The 21,430-nt window shown below is 40.1% G+C and overlaps 1 protein-coding gene across 1 annotated transcript in view; it reads left to right on the forward strand.

The window, feature by feature from the left end:
* Positions 1–957: 957 nt before the first annotated feature.
* tmcc3 (transmembrane and coiled-coil domain family 3) overlaps positions 958–21,430 on the forward strand; it is a 40,709-nt gene continuing 20,236 nt past the window's right edge. Inside the window, exon 1 of the mRNA XM_063007051.1 lies at positions 958–1,195. The gene's annotated coding sequence lies outside the window, so the exon portion shown is untranslated. The remainder of the gene's footprint in view (positions 1,196–21,430) is intronic.

Genomic DNA, 21,430 nt, shown 5'->3' on the forward strand with positions numbered 1-21,430 from the left:
TGGCTGACCCTGTGCTCTGATGCCAGCTTCTATATACAGATATAAAGGCATTATTCTTCCTCCTCTACTGGGTGGCACGGTGGCTTGGTGGGTAGCACTGTCGCCTCACAGCAAGCAGGTCCTGGGTTTGATTCCCAGGTCGAGCGACCCGGGTCGTTTCTGTGTGGAGTTTGCATGTTTCCCCGTGTCTGCAAGGGTTTCCTCCGGGAGCTCCGGTTTCCTCCAACAGTCCAAAACCATGCAAGTGAGGTGAATTGGAGAAACAAAATTGTCCATGACTGTGTTTGATATTAAACTTGTGAACTGATGAATCTTGTGTAATGAGTAACTACCGTTCCTGTCATGAATGTAACCAAAGTGTAAAACATGATGTTAAAATCCTAATAAAATAAACTAAATAAATAATGTGGGACAGTTGTAGCCTAGTGGTTAAGATACTGGACTAGTAAGGTCGCTGGTTCAAGCCTCAACACTGCCAGGCTGACACTGTTGGGCCCCTGAGCAAGGCCCTTAACCTTTATTGCTTAGACATTAAATACATAAACATTTACATTTTTAGCATTTAGCAGATGCTTTCATCCAAAGCGACTTACAGTACTGTGACAGTATACAGTCTGAGCAATTAAGGGTTAAGGGCCTTGCTCAAGGGCCCAACAGCTTCAACCTGGCAGAGGTGGGGCTTGAACCGGCAACCTTCTGATTACTAGTCCAGTACCTTAACCACTAGGCTACAACTGCCCAATACTGTACAAATACTGACAAGTACTGTAAGTCGTAATGTAAATTTGTTCGATTGAGAATCGATTCGGTTTACCTGAGTCATTTAAAGAGTCGGCTCATTGGCGAATCGAGCGCTGTGGAGCTCGAGGGGCGGGTTGGAGTCAGCGCGCGCTGGGCACGTGAACAATAAAGACTGGAGCCCGAACACTGGCTGCTTAAGCTCGCGCGGATCAGGATTACAGTCGCGAGGACAGCGCGTGTTAGAGTTTTATTTTATTTTATTCTATGGACTATGTGAATGAATCAGCTACAGCAGAAGGACCGGCGGACTCACGAGTCATTAGAATTATTGTACTTCACACCGGGAGCGGAAATCGGAATAATGCACGCAGAGCTGCTGCAGCTGCCGCACCGTGCAAAAGTTTCCACCAAGTGCACACGGACTCGTACATAGAGACTCTGCACGGAGAGAATGGTAAGAGTCGCTGTAATTGCGCAAACACAGACTGCGTGGGTTAGATCTGTCGCAATGTCTTGCATGTGTCGGTTATTCATTTGCAATACCGAAGTCGGCTGGTTGGTCCGTTTCTGTTTATAGTGGGAAGCACCTGCTCCTGCTACTTCTGTCTCCCAAAAGTCCATCTGTTTTGGCGCAAATAACACCCCTGTTGGTCAGTCAGGGACAATGGGGGGTAACTTTTGGGCCCCCCAAATAAAAACGACCCTTAATTCATCTGGAACTAACAATGATTGACTTGCATTATGGACATTTTACACTTGGCAGTTGTAGATTAGTGGTTAAGGTACTGGACTAGTAATCAAAAGGTCACCAGTTCAGGCCCCACCACTGCCAGGTTGCCACTGTTGGGCCCTTGAGCAAGGCCCTTAACCCTCAATTGCTTGGACAATATACTGTCAGTACTGTAAGTCGCTTTGGATAAAGGACTTTACTGTGAGTTTGTTGCTCGAGTGCAGATTTAATATCCACTTGTTACATTTTAGGCATTTAGAGGATTCATTTAAGTTCAGATCCCAAATCAGTTTACAATGTAGGCAGTAAAGAATCTCTGTAGGTCTTTTAAAAGGTTCAACAGTGGATATGTGACCATTGTGGGGGGCGGCACGGTGGCTAAGTGGGTAGCAGTGTTGCCTCACAGCAAGAAGGTCCTGGCTTCGATCCCCAGGTGGGGCGGTCCGAGTCCTTTCTGTGTGGAGTTTGCATGTTCTCTCCGGGTCCGTGTGGGTTTCCTCCGGGTGCTTCGGTTTCCTCCCACAGTCCAAAGACATGCAAGTCAGGTGAATTGGAGACACTAAATTGTCCATGACTGTGTTTGATATTAAACTTGTGAACTGATGAATCTTGTGTATTGAGTAACTACCGTTCCTGTCATGAATGTAACCAAAGTGTAAAACATGACGTTAAAATCCTAATAAACAAACAAACCACTGTTTAGAAGTACAGACTGTAAAAAGTAGATATTTATCTCTTTATCCAAACTGGATGGATGTTGGATGAAGAATGCTCCAGCATTTCACCACATACCATTCAGAACTTGTATGACAGCATTCCAAACTATTAGACCTGTTCTGGAGACGGTTTATACAAAAAAAGTCAATGTTCATGCAAATTTTGCCACTTTCTTTTAACCCATAACTGACCATCATTAGTCAACTACAGTATTTACCAATACGCAGCTAGCAAAGTGTCCATAAAAATACAAAAAAATCACACGTTTCATAACTTCATATATTACATACAGTATACATCGATCAGCCATAACATTAAAACCACCTCCTTGTTTCTACACTCACTGTCCATTTTATCAGCTCCACTTACCATGTAGAAGCACTTTGTAGTTCTACAATTACTGACTGTAGTTTATCTGTTTCTCTACATATCTTTTTAGCCTGCTTTCACCCTGTTCTTTAATGGTCAGGACCCCCACAGGACCACCACAGAGCAGGTATTATTTAGGTGGTGGATGATTCTCAGCACTGCAGTGACACTGACATGGTGGTGGTGTGTTAGTGTGTGTTGTGCTGGTATGAGTGGATCAGACACAGCAGCGCTGTTGGAGTTTTTTAATACTGTGTCCACTCACTGTCCACTCTATTAGACACTCCTACCTGGTTGGTCCACCTTGTAGATGTAAAGTCAGAGACGACTGCTCATCTATTGCTGCTGTTTGAGTCAGTCATCTTCTAGACCTTCATCAGTGGTCACAGGACGCTGCCCACGGGGCGCTATTGGCTGGATATTTTTTTGGTTGGTGGACTATTCTCAGTCCAGCAGTGACGGTGAGGTGTTTAAAAACTCCATCAGTGCTGCTGTGTGACACTGACAATGTGTTGGTGTGTTAGTGTGTGTTGTGCTGGTATGAGTGGATAAGACAATGCTGAGAATGATCCACCACCCAAATAATACCTACTCTGTAGTGGTCCTGTGGGGGTCCTGACCATTGAAGAACAGGATGAAATGGGGCTAACAAAGCATGCAGAGAAACAGATGGACTACAATCAGTAATTGTAGAACTACAAAGTGCTTCTATATGGTAAGTGGAGCTGATAAAATGGACAGTGAGTGTAGAAACAAGAAGGTGGTTTTAATGTTATGGCTGATCGGTGTAAGTCTTCATATATACATATATTTTTATATCAGATATGTAACAATAATCATCAGTATTTAAATAATATAAATAATAAATGCACATATTAATGATTAGATCTGCAGCTCGTCTTTGAACGTGGCTGTATCCAAAGTTGCCGCATGCACATTCCGAGTGGGTAGATGTGGGTGTGTCACAAATCAAGTCCAATTTATTTCATTTCGTTTTACAATGGACATTATCTCAATGCAACTTCACAGATTTCAGGTCAAAAACCCCCTTATGAGCAGATAGGGGCAACAGTGGCGAGGAAAACTCCCTAAATATTCCAAGAAAGAAACATTCAGAGGAGCCGGACACAACGGGGACCTCCATTCTCTTTTGGTGGCTTAGAGGATATTTGGATTATTAAATGAGAGGGTTGAATTGAATAAACAGATACTAGATAGTTACTAGATAGTCTGTTGGTGACTTCTAGGCATTGTGAGTGTGGTCACAGCGGATTCCCATCACACCCAGCAGTCCAGCAGGAACAGCATAGTTGGCATGGCAGCCACAAACCTACCAGCTTCAGCCTCAGGAGGGTGAAAGGGTTCATGTCAGAACCACCTCGGTTTAAGAGAAGGTCGGGTTAAAATATCTTATGAACAAAATAATTCCTAACAAGAAGTCAGTTTTGTCAATGTGATTGGCCGTGTCTGAGGTGGGTTTAAAACATTAAAACCACCTCCTTGTTTCTACACTCACTGTCCATTTTATCAGCTCCACTTACTATATAGAAACACTTTGTAGTTCTACAATTACTGACTGTAGTCCATCTGTTTCTCTACATGCTTTGTTAGCCCTTTTTCACCCTGTTCTTCAATGGTCAGGACCCCCACAGGACCACCACAGAGCAGGTATTATTTGGGTGGTGGATCATTCTCAGCACTGCAGTGACACTGACATGGTGGTGGTGTGTTAGTGTGTGTTGTACTGCTATGAGTGGATAAGACACAGCAGCGCTGCTGGAGTTTTTAAACACCTCACTGTCACTGCTGGACTGAGAATCATCCACCAACCAAAAATATTTAGCCAACAGCACCCCGTGGGCAGCGTCCTGTGACCACTGATGAAGGTCTAGAAGATCATCAACTCAAACAGCAGCAATAGATGAGCGATCGTCTCTGACTTTACATCTACAAGGTGGACCAACTAAGTAGGAGTGTCTAACAGAGTGGACAGTGAGTGGACACGGTATTTAAAAACTCCAGCAGCGCTGCTGTGTCTGATCCGCTCACACCAGCACAACACACACTAACACACCACCACCACGTCAGTGTCACTGGCTAAAAAGATATGTAGAGAAACAGATGGACTACAGTCAGTAATTGTAGAACTACAAAGTGCTTCTATATGGTAAGTGGAGCTGATAAAATGGACAGTGAGTGTAGAAACCAGGAGGTGGTTTTAATGTTATGGCTGATCGGTGTATTTGTGCACAAAAAAAATCTAATAATAAATCAGACTTGCACAACAGTGATGAGATTTAAACCATTTAAGGCTTCTACATAAATATCCTTCTTCAGCTCGTAACACGAGCCTAATAAATCCTAATAAATAAACAAATAATACAGAGAGAGGCCAGAGTAACAGTCCATGCTGATTGTTAAACGTTAGCTTATAGTTGACATAGCGTTCTTTTAAACAGAAACTGTAACTAAAGCCTCGGTGAAATGGGAACTGTAGCTGCAGGCCGTTCATGCTGGTGGATTCCAGTTAAACCAGTTCTTGTTTTACTAAATGGATTTCCAGTAGCGATTCAACAGTCCCGCCTTCACCAGTGAAACCAAATCCAGTGCTACTGGGTCTCTGAAGTGAATTATACAGTATAGAAAATAACAGCACTTTAGCAATGTGGCTGTGATATTTAAACAAACTGTCTGTCATTCATGCAAAAGTTTAGGCACCCCTGGCCAAACGACAGTTTATAGTAAGGCTAGGCGGTATGATCGAAAGTTTGTATCGGGTTATTTTTAAAAATTCTGAAGGTTTCTTGGTATATCACGGTTTTATTATTATTTTTTTTTTTGTATTACTGGGATGTTTTATGTCTGTGGCTAATTCTACTTTCATAAGGACATAGAACATACACTGATCAGCCATAACATTAAAACCACCTCCTTGTTTCTACACTCACTGTCCATTTTATCAGCTCCACTTACCATATAGAAGCACTTTGTAGTTCTACAATTACTGACTGTAGTCCATCTGTTTCTCTACATGCTTTGTTAGCCCCCTTTCATGCTGTTCTTCAATGGTCAGGACCCCACAGGACCACCACAGAGCAGGTATTATTTAGGTGGTGGATCATTCTCAGCACTGCAGTGACACTGACATGGTGGTGGTGTGTTAGTGTGTGTTGTGCTGGTATGAGTGGATCAGACACAGCAGCGCTGCTGGAGTTTTTAAATACCGTGTCCACTCACTGTCCACTCTGTTAGACACTCCTACCTAGTTGGTCCACCTTGTAGATGTAAAGTCAGAGACGATCGCTCATCTATTGCTGCTGTTTGAGTTGGTCATCTTCTAGACCTTCATCAGTGGTCACAGGACGCTGACCATGGGGCGCTGTTGGATGGATATTTTTGGTTGGTGGACTATTCTTAGTTTAGTAGTGACAGTGAGATGTTTAAAAACTCCAGCAGCACTGCTGTGTCTTATCCACTCATACCAGCACCAGAGAATGAGCCACCACCCAAATAATACCTACTCTGTGGGGGTCCTGACCATTGAAGAACAGGGTGAAAGCAGGCTAAAAAGGTATGTAGAGAAACAGATGGACTACAGTCAGTAATTGTAGAACTACAATGTGCTTCTATATGGTAAGTGGAGCTGATAAAATGGACAGTGAGTGTAGAAACAAGGAGGTGATCATAATGTTATGCCTAATCGGTGTAAATAGTTGTAATTTCACCATGTATATAATGAAGGTTTTGAGAACTATAAGCTTTGCTTGGCCCCACAAAATGATACAATATATGATGGAATCAGTACGCATGAAACAGTCGTAATAAATAACAATGTTTATTGTTTATTTAATATTTAAGTATTGTTCAACCACCGTTAGCTCTCCCTTTAACAAATAAAACGATGTTTGCAAACTCCACTGTACAGCTTGACCACATGTCTGTTGTAGAAAACTATTTAAATATATTTGCTTCCAGTTTGCTTATAACGTTGATTTATAAACTGACCTGAAGTATTTTCACCCTGTAAGACAAACCTGGAATCCAGGTTTTAACCTGGAATTAATATTTGCTCTGAATGCTTCTTTCTCGACTGTCTAGAGAGGAATCGTGTGTTTGCATATGTGGATTGTTACTGCGTTCTTAATGTGGCTGTTTGTAACAGCCGTGGCTTGATAAACCGTGCAGTATAAAGTGTTTTAGTCTGATCTAAACTGCCGACACGCCTCATTTCTTTGGTAGGTTCTTCCGGTGCAGATTCGATCTTCCTCTCTTCATCCTCCATCTGTTTTTGTTTATGTTTTTTGTCATCATATTGAGAAAACTTCTCTCATCTGTTAACACTGTCATGCTAACGGTACCTGGCTAACTCGTGAGATGTATCTAATCCGCACGGCACTCCATAGCGCTTTTAGCAATATTATATGATTTGCTGCCTACTGAAGCCTACAGCTGTTGTATTAACTATGTTACGGTATGGCGGTACATTAGACCCTTGAGTTACGAACGGTTAACCATACGAACAAAATTCGGATTACAAACCAATGCTGAGACGCTGAGCTTCTGCAAGATGATTGGAGGATCAGTGGAAAGGCTGAATCCCGTTTTGATTGACAGCTAGTTTGAGTGCTACACCGTCACTTCTCGAACTCAAACTCAAAAGAAGCTTTATTGGCATGACAAATAGGGACATTCGTATTGCCAAAGCAATACACTTCATTAGTCACTTAATCACTAGGAGCTTCAGTCCCATCGCGGATTTTGCGAGTGAAGTCGAAAGACAAACTGCTGCAACCCATTTCAGGCCATTTTCTTGTAAAAGGAACAGAGGGCAGAATTTATGTGTAAATAAATTGACAAATTTTATGATGTAAGCTGACAATGAGCTTCCCCTCTTTGAAAGACCAGCAGCTGCCACTGATATATATATATATATATACCGTGAACGAACATTCGGACAGCGGATGGTGTTTTTCGGTGTTGTCTTTATATTTTGTAAAATTCAATATTAAAATGGCCCTAAATAAGGTGCAGAGAAAGCTTAGTGGTGAGAGAATGAATCTATTACATTTGTTGTTGTGTAATTACTCCTGCCAGCAATTACACCTACAAAATACAACACTATTGAAATAAAGAAGGAAATAATAGAGAAATATGAGTTATTGTTGTTTCTGGTAGATACATTTTATAAAAAAAGAAGGAAATGTATTACGGTGTATGGTACAGCACACGTACTGTACTGAAATGTGGTGTGTGTTTTATGTACAGTACAGTACTACTGTGTATTATTGTTTATTACAGGAATGACTATTCTATCATTTAAGATTTAGGGAAAATATACTTGTATTTATAACAAAAAAGAGCATTTAAGACATTAGAGAGGTTACGTAAGGGGGGTTTTGGAGGTCTATTCATTCTATTTACATTATTTCTTATGAGAAAAATCGGTTTAACTAACGAACAATTTGACTTAAGAACAGCCCTTTGGAACCAATTAAATTTGTAAGTCAAGGGTCTACTGTACTTGAAAAATCCATACGGTATGAGGAATCAAAGACAGTATACCGAATGTACCATCATACCACCCAGCACTAATTTATAGGTTTTTCTTAAACAGAAAGAGGAAAACAGCCACTCACAACACACTCACGACTGTTCAACACAAATGTTTGGAAACATACTGAGTCTGTGCCTTGCTAAGCTCTACCCACTTTTTTTTTACTAATGTTCTAGTCAGGTCTCTCTGAAGGACACTGCTAAAACTTGGTGTTCTTTTGAGGTATGTTTTGGATTATTGTCCTCCTGCAATAGCTAACATTTTTAGCTTCAGCTTCTTCACAGACTTGTCAAAATTGCTTCAGAATGTTTTATGAAATGTATTTTTCTTTCTGCCCACGCTCGGTGTCCTGGCTGTCACACAACTCCGAAATTATAGATTCACATCCATTCCTAACACTTGGCAAGGTTTTCTTTTTTATCAATTGTGCCTTTTTTCACCAAACATATCTTTGGTAAAGTTTCACTTGTTTTTAAATACTTCTGGTTCATCCAGATGTTGTTTTTGCATTCTTCAGATGTTGACTTTTGTGATGGTCACTTACTTTTTCCCCTCTGATGACTTGTTGTCAACTTTATTTATCAAAGTAATAAATTTACATTATTTAGCAGATGCTTTTTATCCAAAGCGACTTACTGTTGAGACAGTATACAGTCTAAGCAATTGAGGGTTAAGGGCCTTGCTCAAGGGCCCAGCAGTGGCAACCTGGCAGTGTTGAGACTTGAACTGGCAACCTTCTTGCTGTGAGGCAACAGCACTACCCACTGAGCCACCGTGCTGAGGTTATTGATTTAAAGAAGTTTGTGTTCCCCTTGTTCAAATGTAATTGTATAAAATAAAAAAAAACTAAACAATAAAATGTAATTTTAAATAAAATAAAAATAAAATAAAAACGAAGTCAATGCATCCTGGACAGGGAAGAGCACGTCTGCACATCGTCTTCACATTTGAATGCACATTTTAATTTGTGTCTGCTTAATCAAACATGTAAATGTGGAGAACAAATAATTCATACTTCACACTTGCTCATGCATCATTTCTTTCAAAATGCAAAATTACACAAGCAAATAGAAACTGTGCATTACAGTGTGCAGATGTTCCTTCCTTGTAGACGACGTGTTAAAATCTTCATTTAGTAAAATAACAAAACATGAACATTTAACAGGGGTGTACAAACATTTACATTTTACTAAATAACAAAAACTGCTTGTTTTTCCTCTGATGGTAAAGTTGCAGTTAGCCGATTGTTTTATGCAGCATGTTTCATAAAAAAAGATTTAAAGAACACTTTATAAAGGATGATGAAGAAAAATCAGGATTCAGGAGAATTAGGATCAGTAGTGGCCGAGTAAAACAAACGCTGCGTTGAACTTCCTTTTAGTGACCTTTGCATGCCCCCAATCATGACACACTGGGTCACCCTCATGGGTTGAAGCACAGAAAAAACGCCAAGATCCACTTTAGAACTCTTTCTACTAGTATATGTCCTTAATCCAGCACAGCATCTTATTTCCAATAACGCAGGTACCATGTAAAATGAGGCTTACATGTAATATTGAGGACATGTGAGCAGAGACTGCTGATGAAAGGATCCAGCACTGTCAGTTGCATGAACCTACATGTCCCTACCGGCCCCTAATAACATGGCAGGTCTGCATGAAACTGTAATCCACACTAGTGCTGGGCAGTTTTCACGATTAATTCGGTTAATTCGAATTAACGTTTTCACGCGATGTGACAATCATGATTGTACAAGTTTGCATATCTTATATTTAAATTAAAATGCCAGCATGTCACGAGGCAGAAACTGCCCAGACGCTCGTGGAATATACAGTCCCCTCCAAAAGTATTGGAACAGTGAGGCCAATCCCTTTATTTTTGCTGTAGACTGAAAACATTTGGGTTTGACATTAGAAGATGAATATGAGACAAAAGATCAACATTTCAGCTTTTATTTCCAGGTATTTACATCTGGATCTGATACACACTTCAGAAGATAGCACCTTTTGTCTGAACCCACCCATTTTTCTTGTGAGCAAAAGTATTGGAACAGATCAACTTAAAACAGATTAAAGTGAATAAGACTTAATATTTAGTTGCAAATCCTTTGCTTGCAATAACTGCATCAAGCCTGTGACCCAGTGACATCACTAAACTTTTGCATTCTTCTTTTGTGATGTTTTTCCAGGCTTTCACTGCAGCCTCTTTCAGTTGGTGTTTGATGGTGTTGGGGTTACTCCCTTCAGTCTCCTCTTTAGCAGGTAAAATGCATGCTCTATAGGGTTTAAGTCTGGAGATTGACTAGGCCAGTCCAAAACCCTCCACTTCTTGCCCCTGATGAACTCCTTTGTAGTTTTGGCAGTGTGTTTTGGGTCATTATCTTGCTGCATGATGAAGGATCTCCCAATCAGTTTGGTTGCATCTTTCTTTAAATTAACAGACAAAATGTTTCTGTAGACTTCTGAGTTCATTGTACTGCTGCCATCATGCGTGACATAATCAATTAAAATTAAGGAGCCCGTCCCAGAAGAAGCCATGCAAGCCCAAGCCATGACATTACCTCCACTGTGTTTTACAGATGAGCTTGTATGTTTGGGATCATGAGCAGATCCTTTCTTTCTCCAAACTTTAGCCTTTCCATCACATTGGTAAAGGTTCATCTTTGTCTCATCAGTCCATACAACTTTATCTGTACTTCTTGGCAAATTCCAGCCTGGCCTTACTATTCTTCTTGCTCATTAGTGGTTTGCATCTTCTGGTGAAGCCTCTGTACTTTTGTTCATGAAGTCTTCTGCGAACAGTAGATTGTGATACCTTCACTCCTGCCCCCTGGAGGTTGTTGCTGATGTCACTAACAGTTGTTTTAGGGTTTTTCTTTACAGCACGCACAATGTTTCAACTACTGTTGTTTTCCTGGGTCTACCTGTTCGACATCTGTTACTTAGTACACCAGTGACAACTTTTTTCTTCAGGACATTCCAAACGGTTGTACTGGCTATGGCCAATATTTGTGCAATGGCTCTGATTGATTTTCCATCTTCCTCCAATCAACTTCACAATTGCTTGTTTTTCACCCATAGACAGCTCTCTGGTTTTCATGTTGGTTACTCCTCTAACTATAAATGCACAGTCTGCACAGGCAAAACCCAAATCTGAAACTGAGCGTAGACATTCAGTGCTGTTTATTGTTTAAATAATCAATGTAACAGGACACACCTGGGCAACAAAACACACCTGACAGTCACATGTTCCAATACTTTTGCTCACAAGAAAAATGGGTGGGTTCAGACAAAAGGTGCTATCTTCTGAAGTGTGTATCAGATCCAGATGTAAATACCTGGAAATAAAAGCTGAAATGTTGATCTTTTGTCTCATATTCATCTTTCAATGTCAAACCCAAATGTTTTCAGTCTACAGCAAAAATAAAGGGATTGGCCTCACTGTTCCAATACTGTATATCAAGGAAAGTTTAATATCATAAGGTTCATGGAATTGAACACAGCTTAACTGAATCTAAACTCCGGAGACCGACCAGGATTGGCTGACCGGGGACATGTCATAGTCACGTGAGAATCCGTGGGAGCATGGGAATTGTAGTCAATACTATTTTTGCACTTCTGCAGTCTTTTCAATTAAAATGCAAAAAAAAAAAAGAAATTTTAGGTTTTTTTCGATTATACAAGAACAAAAAAAAAAATCGGAATTGGTAATAAATTTGAAGATAATCAAGATTTAATTTTTTCGCAGTATTGCCCAGCCCTAATCCACACCCCCTGCTGAACTATAGTAAGGCCAGAGGTACATAACCGTACACAGTGGTGGTTCTACAAGTCCTTCATAGCACCAAAGCAGTGTGTTTTCTGTAGCTGCACGGCTCAAACAACCGTCTTAATATCACATGCTGTTCGAATGCTAAAATGGATGATTAGACATTATTACCCTGGATTATTTTGCCCTTGATGGGACGCTAATCCGTTGCTGGGTGGTATCGCTTGCTCACTCCCTCCAGAGTTCACAGAGACTAATCAAACTCTTATATAAATAGTCACAGTGTGGATTTTTAAATATAAAACCGTTAGTCCCGGCTCTGTAACCAACCAAACTCTGATGTCTAGACGTACAGAATCACAGTCGAGCCATAACGAACATGCCGGGCATCTTATGTAAGTGGCGCCACACTGTCCTGTTGGGAATACAGGACATCACCTAAACAGAAATATTCCCAGTAGATCCACTGTGTTTTATGGTTAGTGGTCCGTGAATGTGAGCATTTAGAATTAAACCCTTTATGAAGGACTGTGTGGGTGTTGTTACCACTTCCTGTTTTTTTTGCAGATTTGTCACATTTAATAATTTTAGCTCCATCCACAAAATTTTATGCAGAACAAAGACAAAATACAGTTTTATATAGAGTTAAGTTGTTAAGTTTAATGCATTTTCTCCTGATTTTTAGCGTGTCCAATTTTTTTACCCAATTGCGTTACGCTTCCTCTCTACTGGTGCTGACCCGCGCCCCTGATTGAGGAGAGCGAACTGACACACGCACCCTCCGACACGTGTGCAGTAGCCGACTGCATCTTTTCACCTGCACGAGGCGAGTTCAAATGCGAATCCATTAGTCAGCAGAGGTCTTAATTACATCAGTTATGAGGTCCCTATCCGGCTCCCTACCCTGTATTAACAGCACGTTGTTCATACAGCCGCCCAGCCCAGCCGGATGGCAGAGCTGAGATTCGATAAGATGTATTCGAAATCCCAGCTCTGGTGTTTAGCAGGTGACTCGCTCAGGTGACTAGCATATTTTACCGCTGCGCCACCTTTTTAAAGTGAATTAGTTCTGTATGAAAAAGTAATTTAATTAAAGTTACTTAAATATATAAACACCTCTAGTTCACTAGCCCACCACCATTGGGATCTGGGTTTGAATCTCAGCAGTGCTATTGATCGGCTCTGCCACCTCAGCGCTGTTTATATATGTTATTAATTTCAAACTATGCACTTTCTCGTTTGGACTAATAGAAAAAAGACACAAGATGTGTGTAAATGTGAAGTTGATTTATTTACTGTGATTATATTAAAATTGAAACATAGCTTAAATACGTCTTTTCCTCCTCGGTGTATCATGTGTTTGGTTTATATGAAGCTCAGACGAGCTTCGGTCGTTACTGGTTAATTAAGTCGAGCGCTAATGAGGTAAGAACACAGAGCTCATCTGATTAGAACCTCTGTAATTGAATTGCACAGGATGGAAATGAAGCATCAGAGATAAACAGACTAGTTTCTGCCAAACATGGACCTCATGGTTAACATTTTCATCACACAATATGAACTTCAAAAGTGTCAGTTCGACACAGGAGTGCCAATACCAGGGGTGAGCGGGTTCTACAATCCTGTCTGTCTGACAGAACTTACAAAATGAGGATCTTCTGCTATTCAGTGTCGTGTTTATAAACATGTGTCTTTTTTCAGTGACGTTTCAAAAATTCACTCATTTAATTGTACATGAGATGCAATGATTAATTTCTTAATTAGTAAAAATACACACAAAAATGGCCATTCACCCTCAGACATCATGTCTGTGTAGACAGCCAGTATACAGATAACACCTCTGAGATTTGAACCAATCAATTTCTAAATGTGTTTATATTTAACAAATAAAATTAAGTTTGTCACTAAGTTTTTCCCCCACTATCAGTTAAATAAGAGTTCATCTGATTTTAATTAGTTTTTAGTTTTTATTGCATTTTAAGAAAGTGTCAAATTTTTTCTGGATATGGGATTGGTACTTAAACACTTACTTTTGTTTTGTGCATTTTTCCCAATTTTCCTCCCAATTTAGTCGTATCCAATTACTCGATTGCATTTTGCTTCCTCTCTACCGATGCTGATCCCCACTTCTGATTGAAGAGAGCGAGACTGTCACATGTCCCCTCCGACACGTGTGCGGTAGCCGACTGCATCTTTTCACCTGCGCGAGGCAAGGCAAGGCAAGGCAAGTTTATTTGTATAGCACCTTTCATACACGGTGGCAATTCAAAGTGCTTTACATAAGGAAAAAAAAGTTAATTAAAAGCATTAAAACATTCCTGAGATCTAAAACCTCAGAAAGACTTCTTGCAAACATTTAGTTACAATTAAGAGAACATGAAATTCAAACAAGAGAGATTAAAAAAAAATTAAGGACATGGAAAATTTAAAGAAAATATTGTAAGGCGAGTTCATATGTGGATCAGCTTTGTGTATGGAGAGACACACCCTGATCAGCATTATTCCTCAACTTTGTGCAGGTGCCATCAACCAGCCAGCAGAGGTTGTAATTGCATCAGTTATGAGGTCCCTATCCGGCTTTCCACAACAGGCCAATTGTTGTTAATGTAGGTGCCCAGCCCAGACGGATGGCAGAACTGCGTTTCAAACCGACGAGTTTGAAATGTCAACTCTGGTGTGCTAGTGTCTTTTACCGCTTCGCAGCTGTCTATTACGCTGTCCCACCATCGCTGAGATCTGGGTTTGAATACCAGCAATGGATTGGCACCTTATCCAGGATGTATTGCTGCTTTATGCCCAGTGTTTTCATGAAAACTGCACTCACCGCAACCCTGACCAGAATAAAGCGGTGGTAAAACTGAATCGGGCACGCCATAGCCTAGTGGTTAAGGTACTAGACTAGTAATCAGAAGAATGCTGGTTGCTGCTGTTGGGCCCTTGAGCAAGGCCCTAAACCTTCAATTGCTCAGACTGTATAGTGTAACTGTAAAGTCGCTTTGGATAAAGGCATCTGCTAAATGCAGAAAAAGTGAATGTAACTACTTTTTATTGATATGCATTCATACCGAATGTGATGGCTGCAGCACAGTCCACGAAATTTGGGGCAGGAGCCGGTTTACCACTCGGTTAACGTTTCATAATCGGTAATTATAATAATAATAATTTTATAAAGCACCTGTCATACAGCAGCAGTATGAAGTGATTTACAGGACAGAAGAATACAAAGCAAGAATCTAATTAAAAGAAAATCTTGATTAAAAGAATGACATAAATACACTATAAATCAGCATGTCACTGATGCCCAAGGATTTTACACTAGTCATGAGTTATGATAGGGGATCCAACCTCATCCCAAAACACCTGTGTGAAACCCTGCATTCTCATGGACAAACTAGTGCTGGGCGGTATGCTGGTATGTTTGGTATGCAGTCTTTGATTCCTCATATGGTATGGATTTTTCATATACGGCCATACCGGAACATAGTTAGTTTTAACAGCAATAGACTTCAAAAGGCAGCAAATCATATAAAAACAACAAAGAACACCAGCGCTGAGATTCTGAACTCCTCGGTTCAAAACTCGACGTTGCCACCAGTCGGCTAGGCGCCATCTAGCAGGCATAATTGGCAGTGCCTGAAGCAGAGTCTAATTGGCTAGGGCAGGATGGCCGGACTATGTGGGTGGGGTCTTCTAACACTGTGCAAGGACCCTGATTAGCAGATAGAGGTGCCCGTGTAGAGTGCATGGGTGAAAAAGAAAGGATCCGCTAAGGACTGCGCATGGGTCGGAGGAAGCATGAGCAGCAATATACCCTCCTCGAATTAAATCAGGGATCCCCCAGCAGCGGAAGACAAGTTGACTACGCTGAATTGGGGAGAAAAAGGGGAGAAAATGCATAAATAAAATAGAAAATACAACAACAAAGACAACAAAGAAATGAGCTGTCATCAGTTTAGAAGTTTTCGGACACAGATTAAAACACTAGATATACTGTACAGTTTGTCGGTTGTTGCGGTTAAGTGACGTTACTACCGGGGCGAAAATACTTCAGTTTAATTGCTATACTGACGTTATACCAGCAACAGTGAAGCAAGCTGGAATCTGAGAAATTTAAAGTCGTTCACTTTTCTACAACAGACCTGTGATCAAGTTGTACAGTCGAGCTGTACCTCAGTATACTGGTATAACTGTGCACTTCATCAGTGGTGACTGGGAGACTGCAAACGTGGTTTTATTTGTTAAATGGAGAGCTAATGGTAACTATATAATACTTAAATATTATATTAATAATAAACATTGTATTTATTGCACCTGTTTCATGCGTACTGATTCCAGTATGTTGTGTCATTTTGTGGGGCCAAGCAGCTTATAGTAGAAAACCTTTATTATATACATGGTGAAATGAATATGTTTTATATTCTTTGTACTTATGACAGTAGAATCAGCCACAGACATATAAAACGTCCCAGTCATACAAAAAATAAAAAATACCATATCTTAAAAAAAATACTGATCTTGAAAAATACATATCTCCCAGCCCTAGGACAAACTAAAACTGAGTTATGATGTCTGATTTAACCACATTCCAATAACTCATCCTGAGACCCTGAACTGTCACAGATCGTTTGTATGTGAGTTATGAAGAGGATGTAACCACATCCCTAAAATAGATTTGTAAGACCCCGTATTCTCATGGATAATCTGTATAATGTCCGTCTCTGTGTTGAAGGGAAACTGCTTGACCTCAAACCCTGGATGTTTCAAAAAATGCAAAAGACACCACGGTAATTCAGCTAAAAGAATAAAATTCAAGAATCAGATTAAAAAGACATAAAAAGCTCAAATAACAGAACCAGAATCATATAAATGTCCATTTAAAAGATGCGTTTTCATCTTCTTTTTAAATGTGTGTAATGATGGAGAGGCTCTGCGCTTTGGTTCATACTGGCTAAATGCAGATTCCTGATTCTTTTAGACATGTTTTGTTTAGAAACTGAGGACACTAAATTGTTATTCTTAAAAAGTGAGGTTTTTTTCCCACATTTTTTATTCTTGTGTTTAGTTTTTTGTAATGCACCCCACATGTTCAGTGGAACCAGGTCTGGATTTATAGACTCAGACCGTTTACCTTTTGCATAGGAAACAATCAGGATTGTTCTTTTCCTCTTCAGCCTCCAAAAACAAATCGAACCGAGACACGTTTCCACTTTGCATCATTCCATTTCTGATGAGCCTGAGTCCAGGGAAACTGGTGATGTGTCTGGATGTTGTTGATAATTGGCTTCTGCTTTGCATAGTGACGTCTTAACTTGCGTCTGAACAGGCGGCCGCAAAATCTGATTACTGACGAGAAGTTTCCAAAGTATTTCCGAGCCCGTGTGGTTATTTATATCTGTTACAGAAGCATGTCTGCAGAATGAAGTGATGTCTGTGGGGTTAAAGATTCGTTCAGTATTGTTTTGTTTTTTCTAAAGATTTTTATAGATTTACCCCTGACAATTCAATTCAATTAAACTTTTTCATTATTCATTCACAGTCTGCACTAGAGATGTAACGATACACTCTACCCACAATGTGATACGATTCATGATACTGGGTTCATGATACGATTTTTTCCAAATTCCAAACAAAATTATGACAAAGTTTCCTTTTATTATTTCTCTTAAAAAATTAAATAAAATATTTTATTTATCTAAATAATGAATGCCCTTGTATTTCTGAGGTAGGTACAAACTATGCAAAACAATGCTGCACATTTCCCTGTTTGTGTAAAAACTGAAATGAAATTTTAAAATAAATCTCACATTATATAAATAAATGAATAATACAAATAAAGAGTAGAGACGTATCCTTACATAAATACATTTGGCTGGAAAATCCCGTACAACTCTGTGTAGTGACGTCAACCAGGCAAGGTGAATAGCATCAGTGCTTTCTGCTGTTTAAAGTGAATATCGATTCATTTTACATGAATTATTGATTTGAATCGGGGCACATGTGCACCGTTTTTCAACTGCCTTGTGGTGCATTGTTACATCCCTAGTCTGCACTGTAAAGTGTGTGTAAACGTTTTTATTAGGTGTAGGTGTTGCAGGTATTGAGTTTTATTATCTGTGCGCAATGCCTTTATCAAAACATATTTAGAGGATCTTGAAGGGTATGTAGAGGTGCACACTGCTACAACAGCTGTTTTAAATACTGTAATTAAAATGTTGCTATAGGCATCCTGCCAGGATTACACCTGAAGCACATGGTCCAGTGCTAATACAGGTGACAAAAACCCATGCATAAGACCATAATCAGACTTTTAGTGCTTTGTGCATAGTGAGGCTGGGTGCATTTTGACGCTTCACATGTCTGTGCTTCACTTCTGTCTGTCACGTAAACAGTTCGTCTCATTTGCGGCGCTTTAAAAAGGTCAGCGGCAAAACTGCTCTTCATATAAAGATAGACAAAACAAAAACAGAAAGAAAGACTATTACTTGATCTTTTAAAAAAAGAATAAAGAATATTTAATGATCCTGCCATAAATGTGTTGACAAGACGTTAATAAATCATGTAACCATGTAAATGTAACCAATGTGTTGACAAACCAATAAATAAATAAACAAACAAACAGTGGTGGTGCAGCGGAATAATTTACTTCACAACCGGGAAAAGTTTGGAGGTTTTTAATTATAAGCACATTTACAAAATAACGGATTCTATTCCTAATGGGACACACGGTTATAAATTTCATAGCATCTGGAAGAACATAAGGTAAGGTAAGCAGTATTATGGATCTTTTGCTGTGTTTGGGATTTTGGCCGCTGTGCTGTAATTTGCAAAGAAAACAAAACGTCAGTTTAAGCTTTTAACTGGTACCTGGGAAAGTAAAGGCACAAAGTAAAACGGCAAAATACACTCGCTAATCTGTTGTAGTTTTTATCTGAACGTACATATTATTTGTTTATTTCTGCGCTACATTTCCAGTATGTTTTGTGTAGGTTATATTGACTCGTGACTTGACTCGGACTCTAGCCTAAAGACTCGTGACTTGACTTGGACTCTAGTCTAAAGACTCGTGACTTGACTCGGACTCGGACTATTTTGTGACTTGTGAACATCTCTGGCTCATGGTAGTGCATCGGCAAGGAACCCTGCCTCACTCCATAGTAAACAAACAACATAGTAAACATAGTAAACATCAGCACAGAAGTGGTTTTGCTGATTATTATGTGGATGCAGCCCAAGTCTGGGACAGTGTTTGGTGGGTAGATGAGACACTGCTCACCACAGCACCAAAACTTCAACTCAACTGATAATGATGATTCAACAAACTATGACTCAAAAGGCACAATTAACATGTTTGATGTAGGCATGAAAAACAGAAATAGCCTAGTCACCAAATCGAGTGGAAAGTCTTGCAGATCTGGTGTTGCTCGAGGTGTCGAGTGTGTTTTAAGAGATGACGTGAGATGTCTAACTAAAGTGCCTAAAAAAGCTTTCAGTTTGATTTGGACTTGTTGTCAGGACATTTCATTAATGTCTCGAGCTTTTTTAGAGAGTAACTGCTCAAGCAAATAAATGAGCCTGCGAGTCATTAACACCCCGCAGTGTGTTCGATGGTTGTTGAAAATAACGTCACGTTTGCAGATTCAGAAAAGTTACACAAACACTTCTAGAAATATCATCACTGTGTGATTCCTGTCAACACCAGAGAGACTGTGGTGTCCTTAAACTTGTAAACTTAAAGCACTTACAAGCAGTTCTAAAACAACTAAAAAAATAGTGACCTTTTTGTGATATTCAGCTAGAACAGACAGACACTCTTCTGAGAGGGTTTCTCACAAGAATTTGAAGTATGTCTGGGGGAATTTGTGCCCATTTATTGTGCCCCTCAATTGATGTTTCAGTTCATTCCAGAGCTGTTCAGTGGGGCTGAGGTCAGGGCTCTGTGCCGGACACTGGAGTTTCTTTAAACTGAGCTTTTCTTCATGTCTTTATAGAGTTTGCTTTGTGCACAGGGGTACAGCCATGCATGTTGCTGCAAGGTTGAAAGCATATAATTTTTTTTATATAACTGATTCATAACGCCTCTTAGCAATTGTTGTGGCTGAGTCACATGAATTAAAAAATAGAGGTGGTCCCAGTAGTCCAAATGCGCTACCATACCAAGCTCCACTTATTTGAGGTGCCCAAGTGGCACAGCGGGATATTCTGCCAGCACACCATCACAGATATTCTGAACTCTAGCAGGCATAATTGGCAGTGCCTGCAGCAGACACAGTTCTGCTAGGGTGGGATGACCGGACTATGTGGGTGAAAAAAAAAAAAAAATCACTTATTTGCCCATATCAGCTGTTTAAGTGATTTATTTTATTCATGACTGATAAGGTTCTGATATAATGACTTTGCAGAGAAATACAGCATTACAAGAGGGAGGAAATGTAAACCAACAAGCTGCTCCAACAGTTAAAAGCATAACGTTGTTTAGCATACAGTAACACTTTCAGGCACAATAATAAAATCTAGGATGAAAATATGTTATTTTATGTACTGTTATTTAAACTAGGGGATTTGCACCTCATAACCAGAGGTTGGTGTCATTCAAGTACAGTATAAGGCCAAAAGTATGTAAACACCTGACCATGAGCTTATTGTACATTTTCGGCATTTAGCAGACGCCTTTATCCAAAGCGACTTACATTACAGTTACAGTATACAGTCTGAGCAATTGAGGGTTAAGGGCCTTGCTCAAGGGCCCAGCAGCAGCAACCTGACAGTGGTGGGGCTTAAACCAGCGACCTTCTGGTTACTAGTCCAGTACCTTAACCACTAGGCTACGGCATGCCCTTATTGGACAACATATTCTAAATATAGGCAATAATTCAAAGTTGAGAAGTCCCCCCTGTCCCCCAACACTGCAGTTACAACAGCCTCCACTCCTCAGGGAAGTCTTTTTGATTGTACTGTAGATCAAGATTGTAGAGTGACTGTGGGAATTTGTACCAATTCTGTCAAAAGAGCATGTTTCTTGATGCTCTGAAGCTCTACACAGGCCAGTGGAGTTCCAACAAGTTTTCTTTGTGTAGTGTTTTGTTTAATTATCTGATAATATTCTTGACACTTGTGCAATAAGAGGCCATCAGAAACTAGCAGTTACATCTGTAACACAAGGTTGGTGTCCAGCGTTCACCTAAGCGATCTATCTCAGAGTGCAAGTGGAGAAACTGATCATCAATCCCTGCACTGAGCAAAACATAACATTTTATCATTAAGAAGCAGCTTAACTGTGTGTGTGTGTGTGTGTGACCACCTGATTCCCTCTCCACCTTTTCTTTGAAGCTTGTGTTGACTGTTTCAGTGAGGTGTGTAATGTTCCTGCAGTTCTGTGGCCTGAGGAAAGCACTTCTGAGAACACCTCTGAGTCACTGTGATGCCGTTTGACTTCTTTAATGCAGAGGTGAACCGGTCTCGGTATTTATGATCGGACTGGTTGTGCACGCTCTGATGAATTGAGACAAAGCCCGGGGGCAATGCCAACTGAGTCTGAGTCTGATACAACATGT

Source organism: Trichomycterus rosablanca, chromosome 1, assembly GCF_030014385.1.
Source record: "Trichomycterus rosablanca isolate fTriRos1 chromosome 1, fTriRos1.hap1, whole genome shotgun sequence".
Taxonomy (NCBI): domain Eukaryota; kingdom Metazoa; phylum Chordata; class Actinopteri; order Siluriformes; family Trichomycteridae; genus Trichomycterus; species Trichomycterus rosablanca.